We start from the raw sequence: 14,722 nt of genomic DNA, 5'->3' as shown, positions 1-14,722 counted from the left end.
ACAACTCCTAGTAGAAAAGCTGAATGAAATACTATTACCATAGTTTGTGTGAGAGTGTAAAAGTATCCGGATACTGACTGGAAATTGAATGACAAAAAACAAAACACTTGGGATATACTTAAAAATTGTGTTTGTTTGAAGCAAGGTCATAAAAATCATAATTCTTTAAAACATAAAGGATAGGTCTTAAAACCTTACAGTAATTGCTGCGAAAAGGAAACAACTTTATATCTAATGTGTAAATCTGCAATACTCTGCAAGAACCTCCTGGACTGTCTGTTCCTAGCTGTGTGATTATCCAAGTAGACATCAGGGTGGTTGAAGTCCCCCATAATGACAAGGACCTGTGATCATGTGGCTTCTTGCAGCTGCCTGTAGAAGACCTCATCCACTTCCTCTTTCTGGTCAGGAGGCCTGTAGCAAACTCCCATGACAGTTTCACCCCTGTTGGCCTGACCCTTAATCCTCACCCACAGGCTCTCGACTCATGTTTTGTCCTCCACTATGCTGAGCTCCATACATTCCAGTTACTCTCTCACATAAAGAGCAACTCCACTACCCTGCCTTCCTGGCTTGTCCTTCCTAGAAAGCCTAAAAGCATCCATGTCCACGTTCCAGTCATGAGAGCTGTCCCACCATGTCTCAGTAATTGCAATGAGATCATGACTCTGCAATCGCACATGCATCTCCAATTCCCCTTGTTTTTTCCCCATGCTGCATGCGTTTACATAGAGGCATTTGAGTTGGGCTCTCAATGTGCCTTTCATTCTAGCTGGGGCATCTGTGACTTGACTATGTGGGCCTTCGATAGTTCTTACATTATGCCATTTACCCTCTCCAGGCTTTGGGCACCCTTCACAGGCTCTGGAATTAGACTGCTGTGAGTGGCATGGCAGGCCTACCTTATCTCTCGCTTCCCAAGTGGTACTTCCTTCCCCCATCAAATCTAGTTTAAAGCCTTCTCGATGAGCCCTGTTAGCTCATATATTGTTTGAGTTTGACATGTCTGGACACAAATACACTAATAGTGTACTAGGGAATGTTTGAAAGTGTTTGGTAAAGGGAATATCATTAACTATGAAATGATAAATTATACTCCTGGCATCCTGGATTGCTGTCTAAAATTCCCTGGTGGACTGAGGACTTGCTGGATGGCAGAGCCTGGAGGGTGGTCATAAATGGGGCCGAGTCTGGTTTGAGAACTGTGGCCAGTGGTGTCCTGCAGGGGTCAGTACTGGGCCGGATGCTCTTCAACTTGTTCATCAATGACTTGGATGAGGGCACAGAGTGCACACCCAGCAAGTTTGCAGATGACATCAAACTGGGAGGAGTGGCCAACACTCCTGAGAGCTGTGCTGCCATTCAGAGAGACCTAGATAGGATGGAGAGTTGGGCAGAGAGAAACCTCATGAGGTTGAACAAGGACAAGTGCAGGGTCCTGCACCTGGGGAGGAATACCCCAGGCACCAGGACAGATTGACCTGCTGGAAGGCAGCTCCATGGAGAGGGATTTGGGAGTCCCTCCAAAAACTTCCTCCAAGTTAAGCATGAGTGAGCAATGTGCTCTCGTGGCCAAGAAGGCCAATGGGATCCTGGCCTGCGTCAGGAGGAGCGTTGCCAGCAGGTCAAGGGAGGTGATCCTGCCCCTCTACTAAGCTTTGATGAGGCCTTACCTAGAATATTGTGTGCAGTTCTGGGCTCCCCAGTACAAGAGGGACGTGGAGCTTCTAGAGAGGGTCCACTGAAGGTCCACGAAGATGATTAAGGGGCTGGAGCATCTATCTTATGAGGAAAGACTAAGGGAGCTGGGCCTATTTAGCCTGGAAAAGAGAAGACTGAGAGGGGATCTGATCAACATGTACAAATCCTTGAGGGGAGAATGTAAAGAGGATGAGGCCAAACTCTTCTTGGTGGTGGCCAGTGACAGGATGAGGGGTAACGGGTGTAAGTTGAAACACAGGAAGTTCCATCTCCATATGAGGAAGAACTTTCCTGTGAGGGTGACAGAGCCCTGGAACAGGCTTCCCAGAGAGGTTGTGGAGTCTCCTTCTCTGGAGATCTTCAAAATCCCTCTGGATGCCACCCAGTGCCACATGCTGTAGATGTTCCTGCTGGAGCTGGGGGGTTGAACTAGATGATCTCTAGAGGTCCCTTCCAACCCTAAGCATTCTGTGATTCTGTGATTCATTGTGTGATTCCCACGCTGGAATCACACTATGGAGAGCTGTCTCATGCTGCATACAACTTTGAAATCTGCAGAAGATGCAACATAAAATCTTGAAAATAGATCAACGGAGTAACCGAAATGGAAATACTTATCCTTTTGATTTGTATCAAACATGGCAGGTAACTGACCGGAGTGCAGTTCTCTACAGAGTGTGCAGACTGGACATTGCAGCATCAGTTGACTTTGTATGAAGATGAAAGGCCAGTCACTTCAGACTGACCAAGCAGATGGCTTTAATAAAAGTTTTCAGCTTGTTTTAAACTTCAGCTTATTTTAAGAGCCGATCCATCAGGAAAAAAAAAAAAAAAAAAGAAAAGAAAAATGAAAGCTAAATTTTGGCAGGATTTCTAAGAGCATAAGGTATAGTTCTCAAGAAAATATAAGAAGAGTTTGTTGAATAGACAAATTGATCGATTTTTAATTAATGTTGAAGTGTTCGATAATGATGGATTTTACACTGTCTGATACCTGCAATCAGGATTTGAACTGAAGCATTCCAAACAAACAAACAAAAAGACAAAATCAAGAGCTTTTGAGGGACAGAATCACAGAATCCTAGAGTCATTATGGTTGGAAAAGATCTTTGAGATTATCAAGTCGAACCATAAGCCCCTCAACCCTATACCTGTCCCTAAATACCTCATCTACATGTTTCTTGAACACTGCCAGCAATGGTGACTCCACCACTTTCCTGGTCTCGAATACTCTTCCCGTGTAGAATGTTTTCTTACTATCTAACCTGAACATCCCTGGCACAACTTGAGGCCATTTCCTCTTGTCCTGTCAGTAGAAAAAAATAACGTCAAGACAACTTAGGTAAAGATGACTGTTGAATATTTCAGATTTCCATTTTTTTTGTTGTCATTTTTTAACCAAAAGAATGCTTTTATGAACAGTTTCAGGGTATCACTGGATTCATCAATCAAGATACATCAATCAAGATTTAATCAAGATACCAAAACAGGCTTCTCTTCCAAAACCAACATTTCATTTACCAGCTATCCTTTCTCAGTCGGATGGAGTAGAGGCAAACAGCTCTGGCATCCTTTCATTCAGTTTCTTCTACTGTCTTCAGCAGACAGCTGGTTTAGCCACACCATGTTTGATGAAGGTCTGAAGCTCATTATTTTCTCTGCTGGAGGTAAACTCCTAGAAGAGTCATGTTATTTCATTTGTTGCCTACACGTACAGTGAGAGTAAGAAAAAATGGTGACTAGGCCTGGATTCATCCCCTTCTGAGAACTCAGCAAATCACTTTATAAAATAAAATATAGACTTTTTCTTTTATTTATGGTGTATAAAAGTCTGCCGGAACTCTGCTTTAGAGGTACTTACTTTTTTTCCAGCTGAACCTATTGGAGAGGCAGCACTACAGATTAAGTTGAAGAGTTTGCAGCCTTCTCTGGCAAAAAAAAAAAAAAAAAAAAAAAAAAGAAAAGAAAAGAAGAGAAGAGAAAAGAAAAGAAAAGAAAAGAAAAGAAAAGAAAAGAAAAGAAAAGAAAAGAAAAGAAAAGAAAAGAAAAGAAAAGAAAAGAAAAGAAAAGAAAAGAAAAGAAAAGAAAAGAAAAGAAAAGAAAAAAAATCTGGCTCTACTGCAAAAGGGCCATAATTCATGCCAGTTGTCTACAAAACCTGATGTCAATTAATTAGCAGTCTCATAAGGCAAGTTGCCATGGAGATCAGGTAATTTAATCATTCTCAGAGAAGGACTCTGTTACAAAAAATACAAATTCATAAATGCAGAGGTGGAAATGCAAGCACAGAGTGACAACAGAGAGGAAAATGAGAAGAAAAGCTCTCAGAGCACAATCTATTTGTCTGATATTTAGGTGGAAAATACTGATGGACTTTTTTAACACCTGGAGAAACACTGGTATAGTATAAACATGTTCATCTGGCTACTTTCGTAGTGGGGAAAATATAATCTAAAAACCTGAAAGACCTGGAAAATGTAATTTAAGAATCTGGAGATGGCAAGACCTGGATGACAATTGCTTTCTACCACTTCAGCAGTCTTCCCTAAGTGGTTTCCTCAGCTATGGAGAGAAAGTCCAACCTTAACCCCAGAGTGCACACTCCAGGTTTGATGGTTGGTTGTTTTTCCTATTAGGCAAATAATTAGGAAACTTACTGTTACAGGAGAGTCACCCTAATCTTTGTAAAATAAAATAACTGAAATTTTTAGAAGACCAAAGATAAACAGAGTCAATGCCACAGCATTAATAACTAAAATATAGGAGACAAAGGTCTATAAATGTCCTTAAAAACTGTGGGAATAGAAAAGAGGAAATAGCAAATATATCCATACTGGCAATTTTTGGGGGTACAAATCTGTACAAACCATTACTACTCTAAATCTTTCACAAGTCACTCAGCATGATTGTTCAATTTTATGTTTGTAGTGTAAGAAATCATTGCTTCACGGTATCACTAGATCTATTCACAAGCTATTTTTCCTTAATATCTGGATTGCCCAGTTTATGAGACCCTCACATCCTTTCACAAAAGCATTCGCAATTAAATCTTATAGGTAGCACAATGAAATAGAGAAGAAGAAAGGAGGAAAAAGAGAACTTATATCAGCTCCTAGGATGACAGGCCTATTATTCTGAGTTATAGATGGAAACAAACCCAGAACATAATTTTTCTGTCTCCTCCTGAAGGGAAATAATTTATTGGATTTTGAATTTTTGGCAGCAGGCAACAGTGAAGATGACATGTCAGAGCTATGATTTTGTCGCTCTATACTCATTTGTCAAAGGCATGGTCTTATTCTTACTTATTTTCACTTTTTGTTCCATTGCAACTGAATTTCTTTTCCTTAATTTCTTTTTTTTTTATCCTTCTTTCCTGTTCTTCTCCATATCTCCTAGGCTTTCTACATTTTCCTTAGCGCAAATCCAGCACCAAACTGAATTTCTTTATCTATAATAGAATTGCATAACTCTCTATCCTAGCAGTATAATCTGCCTTAAGGTTTGTTTCTGGGAGCAGGGCTTCCTCAATTCCCAGTTCTTTTGATGCTGCTGGAGGGACTTTTTTTCTAGAAGCAATAGAATACAAACAAAGCTAGCAAGCATTGGTCTCCTAGCAGATGGATTTTAATTAATTCCTATTCCAAGCTTGAAAGTGACTCTGAGAGAAAAAAATGTCAGAAGCAAGAAAATGTAGGGCACTAAGATACAAGACAGTGCAGAAACTCATCATTTCAATCAACTATTAATTGTTGGGATTTTCTTGTCAGAGCATGAAGGCAAGGACGGTACCCAGATCTCTTGCTGGGAGCTGGAGGCTCAACTCACCCAGCCAAATAACAAGGTAAGTAGCTGAGATGAGGGAAACCACTCACTGCCTGTAAATATAAGTATGTCTTAACATGTAAGGACATACAAAAGACTTGGCTCCATAAGGAGTCTTTTGAATTACTTCTCCCCAGCTATTTGTCACTTTGGAGTCTGCTATTTTAACTGGCATCAGGCAGCAAAAAAGGTGGTCTAATCCTGGGCCTCAGATGAAAACGAGTTCTCCCAGTACTTGAAGAAATGTCAAGGAAGTATAAAAACTTAAATAGGGAGAAGAGGCTCTTTTACTGAGGAACTGGCATGCTGTAACTATAAAACTCTAATAGTGAGCAGGGGCGGTAAAAACAAATAAAAAAACTGCTGGAAGCATAAAAGGAAAAAAAAATGCTTTTGTGACTTCAGAAACTGGGATAGGGCATAGCTGGACAAAAATGGCTGTTTTTGTTAATACATAAATGAAAAAGAATGTTCTTTAATTGTCCCTTTAGCAGGCTACAAGAATCGTTTAATGAAAGTAGCTACATCATGGATTAGTAGAATTCAGTTAACTCCAACAGGTGCATATTAGAGATCTTTAAACCACAGAACACAACACGGTCCTTCAGAGCAAATGGCAAATTAACTTCTATTGACTCTTGTCAGAAAATCCCAGCTAGGAGGAAAGCCTTAGAAATGCCACCCTTGCCAAGTCTTTATCAGCAGTAAAATAAGGGCAGGTATAAATGCTGAGATTGATGGAGGTTAATGAAGAAGCCAAAGGCAATGTAGCAGATTGCCATTTTCCCTAGGAAACCTCAGGGAATTCAGTGCAATTCCCCAGCAATCCTCTCTGGCAGCATTGCAAAAGAAGCTGAGCTGGAACCAAGTGCTGTCATCCTTGGAAAAGGCCGACAGCGATACCTCACTGTGCCTGCTCCTAGGAGAGAATTATCCTGTAGTACTGATGGCTATGAACGAAGCAGGAGCTGGTTTCCGCATGTGAAAACAGATTATTTTCCAGGAAAAGAAAAATAAAAAAACAAGGAATATTGTTATCTTATCAAAAATCAAAGCTTGGAGTTCTAATCAAAGCTTGGAGGCTAGCTTAGAGGAAACCAAAATTATGGGAAACCAAAAATCTAGCAGATTTTAAATATTCTGTATATCATGGGATACGATGTTACTACTTCTCATGGTTTTCATAGATTTTCTGCAGCTGTTTGCAGTAAAATTTCAGGTATTGGATTTTTGTATCAAAAAGAAACTTTTTTTTTTTACAATCAACTTTTTATATTGTGCCAGAAAAACTTGGATATGTCCATCAAATGGCTTGATGCTAGAAGAAAGGTACAAAGAATCCAAGAAATTTTTGTTTGTTTGTTTGTTTGTTTTAAAAAAATCCCAATTTTTAAGATATTCTCAGATTTCTTAAGGCGGCTGATTCATGATTTCAAGTTCTGGAGGCTAGACATGATCAGTATGCCTACCTTGAGGTTAAAGTAAGGACACATTTTTAAGGAACAGTTAAATATGTTAAATGCATATGAAAATGTGCCCATTTCCATATCTCCTGGGTTCACACAGAATATGCAGTGTCTCAGACTGCAAGCTTTTAGCCTTGTCTGATGACAAAGGGCTTATCAAGATGCTTTTTATGCTTTTCTGCAGAGATTCTGTTTTTCGCAGTAACAAACGCTGAGACATAAATTGTTGAAGTATCAAAATTGCAGTCCTCTTAGAATATTGTGTAGTAAATAATGGAAAGGTTGATATCACTGTAGTTCACTGATGCTGCAGCTCATAGAGAAATTTAGGAAATAATCTGAAAGGAATAATCTTTACAAAACTCCTATATGAAAAGGAAAAGACTAAAAGCTTCAGAGTACTGAATATTGAAATGACTCAGGTCATCTTATGAGGCCATTCTCTAACCGTTGACCTGTGCTGTAAATCACAGAGTGTTATTTCTCAAATGGCTCCTTCTGCTCGTTGAAATCAGTCACAGAAGTTTGTAGACTTTGGGAAAGACAAGCAGTCCAACCTCCACGCTTATTTGAAGTAAGTGTTGATTAATCTCAAATTTAACAGCTTGATGAGTGGCAGACTGTTTTGTTACAGACCAGGTGACCCATTTCAATTCTATGTAGAAAAGCCAATGTGGAGCCAAAAATTTTCAAGCTAGACTGATGCCAAGTATGTCATACCTGTTAGCTCCTTGATTAAGGGCACAGAGAGCAGAAGAAAAGGATGACAACCAGATTCTAATATAGAGATTAAAGATTTCTATAGCTTTTTCATCCTGCTTCTGTTGAGCCAGACTTAGACTGTTTGAGAAAGATGATGAAGTGAGTTTTTATTCTGGATAAGGCACTAATTAAATAAGTTTATAGAAACTCTTGAAGAATACATAGGAGTTTTATTGTTTAAAGGGCAGAAAATGCATTCCTTCTGAAACAGCAGTTTCTGTAGTCTTTGCAATTTTGTGCAGCACTACCCTAGTTGGCTGCACTGTGCCAAGAGATGGGGCCCAGGAAAACTTTGCAGGGAAGCCATGAAGCTGCATGAGTCAAACTAGAAAGGCAGCACAAGCAAGAGGAAAAATGTAAGCGTGCTTGTGAGAAAAGACAGCTAATATGTCTCCATGCTACAGAAACACCAAATGAGTTCAAGAATGTGAAATCAATATTCTAGGAAAAAAAAAAAAGTAAGGAAAATAAAAAGGCCCAAATCTATACGACCCTTCAAGATAAAAAAACTTTAAGGCACATCATCAACCTTAAGACTTTTCTGCTCTAAACAAAGTCTTCACTGCTTCTGCTGATGACTACTGAAGAAAGAAGACGGTATTTTCTCTTTGATAGGAATTGTTAGCTTTTCTGCAGAGTAAAATAGAAGACTGGGAAATGGTGAAACTTTCCGTTTAACATTTTCTCTCAAAACAATGCATTTAAGACATTCACAAATCAGAACAGTTCATGCTGTCATTTTGAGCTGAATACAGTTCCTGTCCATCTCACTGGGGTTTCCTTGAAGAATGGTTCATTATTGGCTTGCATCTTTGCTGCTAGCTCATCTTCAGAAAGATGTAACTGAGTTGGCCTTAAGACACTGTATCTCATCTGACACCTGGACCACATGGGCACATGGGCAACTAAGTGGGTGGCACAGTGTTCTCTACTGCTCACTCAGAGGTAATACTGCACTGTTTTTGAAGAAATAGGGGCAAAAGAGAATGCCAAAGTGTCTTGAGGCATTGCAACGTCAAAAGCAAAAGCAGATTAATGGCTATTACTTTAAAATGTGTCATTTTGTTCTATTTCTCCTAATGAAAACATCAGAAAGTTTCAGCAGTACAAACAGTGAAAATAAGCCTGATGATAGAGAATTCCTGACTGAGAATACTGCCAAGGCATTATGCAAGTGAGATGATCTTTGAGGATCCCAGATTGTTTTCCACTAGTTGTGATTTAAATTTTTGTTAGTGCTCTCTGTGTGAAACATGGACTAAGTTGGCTTCAGGCCCTGAGTGGTGCATTGTGCTGCTTTCCGATAGCGATAAGTTAATGTTCATTGATTTAAATGGAGTTTTACATCTGCTGCATTGAATCTTTTAGGGGAAAATCTGGGGTATTTCAGTTGGACTTATTTCCACTAAAATTTCTAAATTTCTTCTGAAATACAATTTTTCCCCATTTAAGCTAGCATTGTCCTGGTAGATGCATCATAAAAGCTCAGCTGTGTTACTCCACTAAAGCTAGAATTACTCTGGGGATTGTATTGGCACAATTCCTTTTTTTATTAAACTGAAATAGAAAAGAAATAATTAGATCTGATAGCTATCATGTTAGAGAACATGCTGAGCATAAAGTAATTAAACAGTAATTGTGGTAAATCATGTTTTTCATTAAAATTGTAAAAGATCTGTTAAATGGGTAGGTAAAACGTTTAGGGCCTTTGAAGTCCAATCAGCTTCTGATTCTGCAGACAGAGAAGTGGGGATTTACAATCTGTGCGTGTATGTTTGGATACTGCACTGTCACATGCTGTCAACACTAGATTGTTTTTTACTCTTTTGTTCATTATTGATAGTACTACAAAATGTGCAAGATGCTTTCCCAACAAAAATGAAATGCAATGAGAAATTCTGCAATCTAAAATCTATAGATATATTTACAAACAATTTGACTAACTCATTTATTGAGGGAACTTTTTTTTTTGGTAAAGTTTTTTTATCCATATGGCTCTCAGAACTGTTTCTTAATAAGAATTATTGCAAAGGGGGTTTCTAGGGAAATCTGTTTGGCTATCCTGAGTGGGGGCAATATTACACTTTCAGTGATTCTGCAAGTGAACTTTGACTGTGCCCCAGACCTGCTCGTGACTGCAGGAGGTACCTGAATACTGTGATTTTCTTTCATCTGTTTCAGAGCTCCAAAATGATGAATTCACAGTACTTTCAGGTGGTGGGTCTCTTTTTAACATACTGTGTATACAAAACTAAGATAAAAAACAAATCTTCAGTGTCTTAATACTTGTCTTTGAGGTGCACATGACTTTCTTTGAAAAGGAATGAAGACATTCTGCAGAGTTGCACAGCTCAGATAACTTTTGTGTAAATAGTCAAAAAAATCAAAATGTTTCCTGAGAGCAGCTCGGGTTACAGGGAAAATTCTGACTGAGTCTTCTACTGCTAGGTGACAGTCTGGAGGTAGACACAAGCTGTAATCTCCTCTGGTCCAGTCTACCATGGAGAGATGCAAAATCATGGACCATGGAAATATTTTAGGCAAGTTTTACACTTGGAAAATGAGAAAACATCATTTCTGTCTCATGGAGAACCTTCCAAACAACTTGGGGATAAACATGTCTTTAAGGTAAACTGAGAGCTGAGAGCAGCCAAAAATTGCTTTATCTGCATGTCATGGACATCCGTATTGACATTCACCTAGGGTTTTAAGAAGGTCTGTTGAGCACACAGGTGCTACTTGAGTGATCAAGTCTGTCATACTTAAATGTTAGTTAAGGAAGTAAAGTAAAGGTTAAAGGAATGAACAGATTTTCTCTTGTTCATGGACTAGTTGAAGGACTGCATCCCTGCCTGAGATAACTGTATTGTGGTCTGCTTTACTGAAAGCATCCACTCCTGTGCTTCCCCAGTATCTGGGGAGCCAACTGACTAATGGAGCTCTGAACATGAGCACCCTCATGGCGCAGAGGTTTCTTATTCAGCCTTCGAGTCCCATGTCTTCTCCTGTACACAGTAAAGGTGTTTCATGTGCTATGAACCAGACTGCCAGCTGGATATGTTTCACCCTGTAAAAAGGTAGAACTGAATAAGTGTGTTGTTACAGTATGCAGCATGTGGGTTACTTATTCTAAACTGTGTTCTCATAATTGGAACAGATAGCACTTGGGACTATGAGAGACCAACCCATTAAAGAGAAAAGAACTCTAGGCCACTGCTTATATTTCTAATCATTTTCTTGTGTGTTATTGTGTAGGCCAAATCTTCGGCTAGAGCAACTTCACTGCTTAGCCCATATACAATGAATCATCATAAACCATTAATAAATCTTTCCCTCCCGAAAAAGAAACGCTTTTTAAGAGAGTGCTAATTTTTTAGCAAAGTTGCCGATTTCCTCCAAGCTCCTAAAAGCTATATTTAATACATTTATACATAGTATTTTATAAGTGGAATGCTATTCAGATTGTTAAACAAAAAAAAGTATTAGATGACTATATTAACAATTCTCTTGATGGTGTGGAAGTTTGAAGCACAAATAAAAATGTTACATAGCAGAACTGACCACATTATGGTAGAGAGAGCGGAAAGACTACAACACACAGACACAGTATGTCTGTATTTATAATGACAGACTTTGCCCTTTGGGCTTGGCTGCTTTCTGCAGAAAGTTTAGGATAGCTTTTCTCCCAGTTTTTAATTCTTTTGTGCTGTGATCACACTTTCCAAACTACTAGCTCTCCAAATTTGAAAGGCACTGTAAGTGAAAGGCAACGAAACAACATGCTCATATCATTATAGTTGCCTATTGCTCTTTCTTGATAAATTAATATCTTTTATGATATATAGTTTTAAATAACTGAAATTAAATAAAGCTTATTACTTCAGTAACTGACTGTGTGAAAACCTAGTCACAAATGTATTCCTTGTGAAGATGCTCTAATTTAAATATTAACAGGTATTATTTTATTGCAGTTTGCAAATATTGCATTACTGTCTAAAAATGACTTCTAATTCTCCCTTTTCTTCCCAAACATTTCTGAAAGCAGCAATAAAGCTTTTCAAAAGAGAAAATTGGAAGCACTGGGAAATGGAAAACTGGATGTTTTGGGGTTTTGAATATAGTAACTAGGTCTTATGCTTAGCCTGATGACTAATTCCGTGACTTTTTAACACATTTTGGGGGATTTGCCACTCTGGGAATCAGCTAGTGCCTAGTAGAGAATTTTAAACTTCTTTAAATGGTTAATCTTTTTAATGGATTTAAATAAATATTATTATTAATAATATTATTATATTATATATATATTATATACATTATATATATTATATATTTTATATATATATAATATATATAACAATATTATTATATTATTATATATCAAAGCAAAAGAAACCCAGTTTTTATCTTTTTTTACACTGATGAAGTGCTTAATAAAATTATGGTATATTGTTTTTCTTAAGTTTTAAAGGTTTTTTCTGTTTTTTTTTTCTGGATTTTTGTTGTTTTTGTTGTTTTCTTTTTTTATTTTTTTTCATATGACAATTCAGTGTCAAAATAACCCAATGGTATAACTTTCAACAGTGCTTGCAATTTTGTTCAAGTGACCAAAAGGGTCATTTGGCACAGCAGAAAGAAAGAATAGCTACTTTTATGTCAGTGTCAAAACTGCTGAATTTAGAAGAATCAGGATTTTACTGAATGAAATGAACTACCCATTCATTACATTGTTTCATGTACTCAGAGCAAATTGCCTTGTAATTTTATATTTTTTCAAAAACTGCCATTTCATTGAATGAAATTCCTAGAATGTGCTTATATTTTTACTGAGTAAAGGTTTATTGATGAGAAATGCTACAGTGGATATTCTAAAGTAATTTTTATTAAATTGTTTGTTATTATTATTGTTATTTTATGTTCCTAATTGTTATCTTATCTATAGTATTTATATTCCTAATTGCTAAGGTATGTTGGACAGGAAGTTTGCTTTTTCAACAACCCATTTTTCTGAGTGAAAAGTTTCAGAGTCAGAAATGTGTCATGAATCTCAATTGGCCATACAAAGCAATAAGTACAGTACACATGACCAGTGACTAAATCCAAAGCATTGTCAGCTCAAAACTACACACAAAAGACACTTTAGCACATTCGCAAGTTCAAGGAAATTCACTCTGTGCCAGAGGATAGAAAAGATTTTATGCTGTGATTATTGCTGAATGACATTCTCTATTCTCAGAATCCAATCATGCAATGTACTGATGAAATGGGGGATGTAGTTTTGTTGGGAAGTATTCCTATTAATTTTTCATCTCTGCTCTTCAAGCTGAGAAAGGATAATTGATTCAGGTGCTCTGATTTGCAGATATATCCTGCAGTGGGAACAGAAATTTGGGGGAAACTTGCCAATGTTTCCTGAAACAATCCTCCCTCTGTGTTAAAGAGAATGAGATTTCTCAAGGCCACTAAATGAAAATATTAAAATGAGTATTGGACAAGGTACCATAAGCTCTGAATGCCTTTGAATATTTGAAGTCCAGCATGGAGGAAAGTATTCATTTTCTTTTTTGTATTTAAATGGTGAAAGCCTAACAGCACATATGTATTATGCTTTATTTTCTTTTTCTCTTTTTTTTTTTTTTTTTTTTTCCTGGAAGAGGTGCCAATCTCCTCCTCTTGTATTTCCTTAAAGACCATGACCATTTTGAGCACATTTGCTAAGAGCATCACTGTTCCATTTCCAAAACAAAGGTTTTGAGCATCTTGGAAAAGCTTCTACTTCTAGAGCCCATATGCAGTTTTTTTTCCCATCACAGCAGGGAGTCCATGCTGTCTTAGGAACATGTGTTTCTTTCCTCAGTTGCTTTCATAAAAAAAATTTGTGTCCTTATGAAATGCCTGAGTCTATGAGTTCTAGTGATCCCTTTGATTCGGTTGGAAGTGGCCTTAACTCCCTCAAAACCAGGACTTCAGTGAGCATTTCAAATGGCAATCCATCTTTATGAATGGCTTAGGACGATTAGTGGAGAGGAAATATCAAAGCTTACTATGCTCTCATGAGGACATTTTGTTTCTCTAACCTACAGAAATAAGGGGCTCTGTGTAAACTTTCATGGGTAAACATCTGTCTTACACATGAATATTTCAGTGGTGGTGAGAGAATAAAATGTTCCCAAAGCTCTAAAATGATTATTCATTTAGCAGTAAGTTAATTCTTAAGACAAGAGTGTGGTGGATGTGCATGTGGCTAGAGCAGCTGGTGCTTATGAAATTTACAGATGAACTCCATGATAAAATGTTCTGTCAAGAGCAATCTGATATATGTATATTTATATATAGGTTCATTCGCATGCCATGTTCCAAGACACCTCTGATAGCCCTGTTCACATATCAGACAACTTAAAGTTGCCATTGAATAAACACTTCATGGTGAAAATTTAAAATGATGCCTAGGGAGGAGCCTTTGATTATTTAAGTCTTAGAACCTAAACAGGTCTCATTAAATCAAAAGCTTTAATAAACTTGCACAGGCCAAATAAATACATAAAAAGCAGAGTGCTTGACTCTCCAAGGTGCTATGAACAAAGTGCTTGACATATTTTCCAGCCCTACTACTCTGAGTCAGACAGCTGCAAAGTCTCTCCCTCCAGACCTGTAGGGCAGACTGAGAGTGTGTCGTAATGAGCCTGTAGTTGTGAACAGTCTTTTAGTGGCCTGGTTAGTGCACAGGGCCACAACGGTGTCAGCAGGCAAGGCTGAGTCTCAGGTCAACCTCCTGAGTACAGCACTGTTTCACCCTGCCTTGCTCCTGAGGAACATTTTTAAAGACCTGTTTCTATCCCCACAGTCATGTCATCTGTACAAGAATTATTGTCTTGTTACACCTCTGCTGAACTGGCTCACCAAATCACTATTAATTAGCTTGCCAAAATGAGCTGTCAGCCACTCGTTGCCTGGGCAGCTGGTTCTCCTGT

The 14,722-nt window shown here is 38.0% G+C and overlaps 1 long non-coding RNA gene across 1 annotated transcript in view; it reads left to right on the top strand.

The window, feature by feature from the left end:
• Positions 1-1,915: 1,915 nt before the first annotated feature.
• Positions 1,916-14,722, top strand: part of LOC148595589 (uncharacterized) — a 569,244-nt gene continuing 556,437 nt past the window's right edge. The window contains exon 1 of the long non-coding RNA XR_015913123.1: positions 1,916-2,000. This is a non-coding gene — a long non-coding RNA (uncharacterized LOC148595589). The remainder of the gene's footprint in view (positions 2,001-14,722) is intronic.

This window comes from Tinamus guttatus, unplaced genomic scaffold (genome assembly GCF_059628265.1).
Source record: "Tinamus guttatus ecotype Peru unplaced genomic scaffold, ASM5962826v1 Tinamus_guttatus_pri_ptg000085l, whole genome shotgun sequence".
In the NCBI taxonomy this organism is placed as follows: domain Eukaryota; kingdom Metazoa; phylum Chordata; class Aves; order Tinamiformes; family Tinamidae; genus Tinamus; species Tinamus guttatus.
Note: the sequence above shows the minus strand (reverse complement) of the source record. Positions and strands in the feature narration are given on the sequence as shown.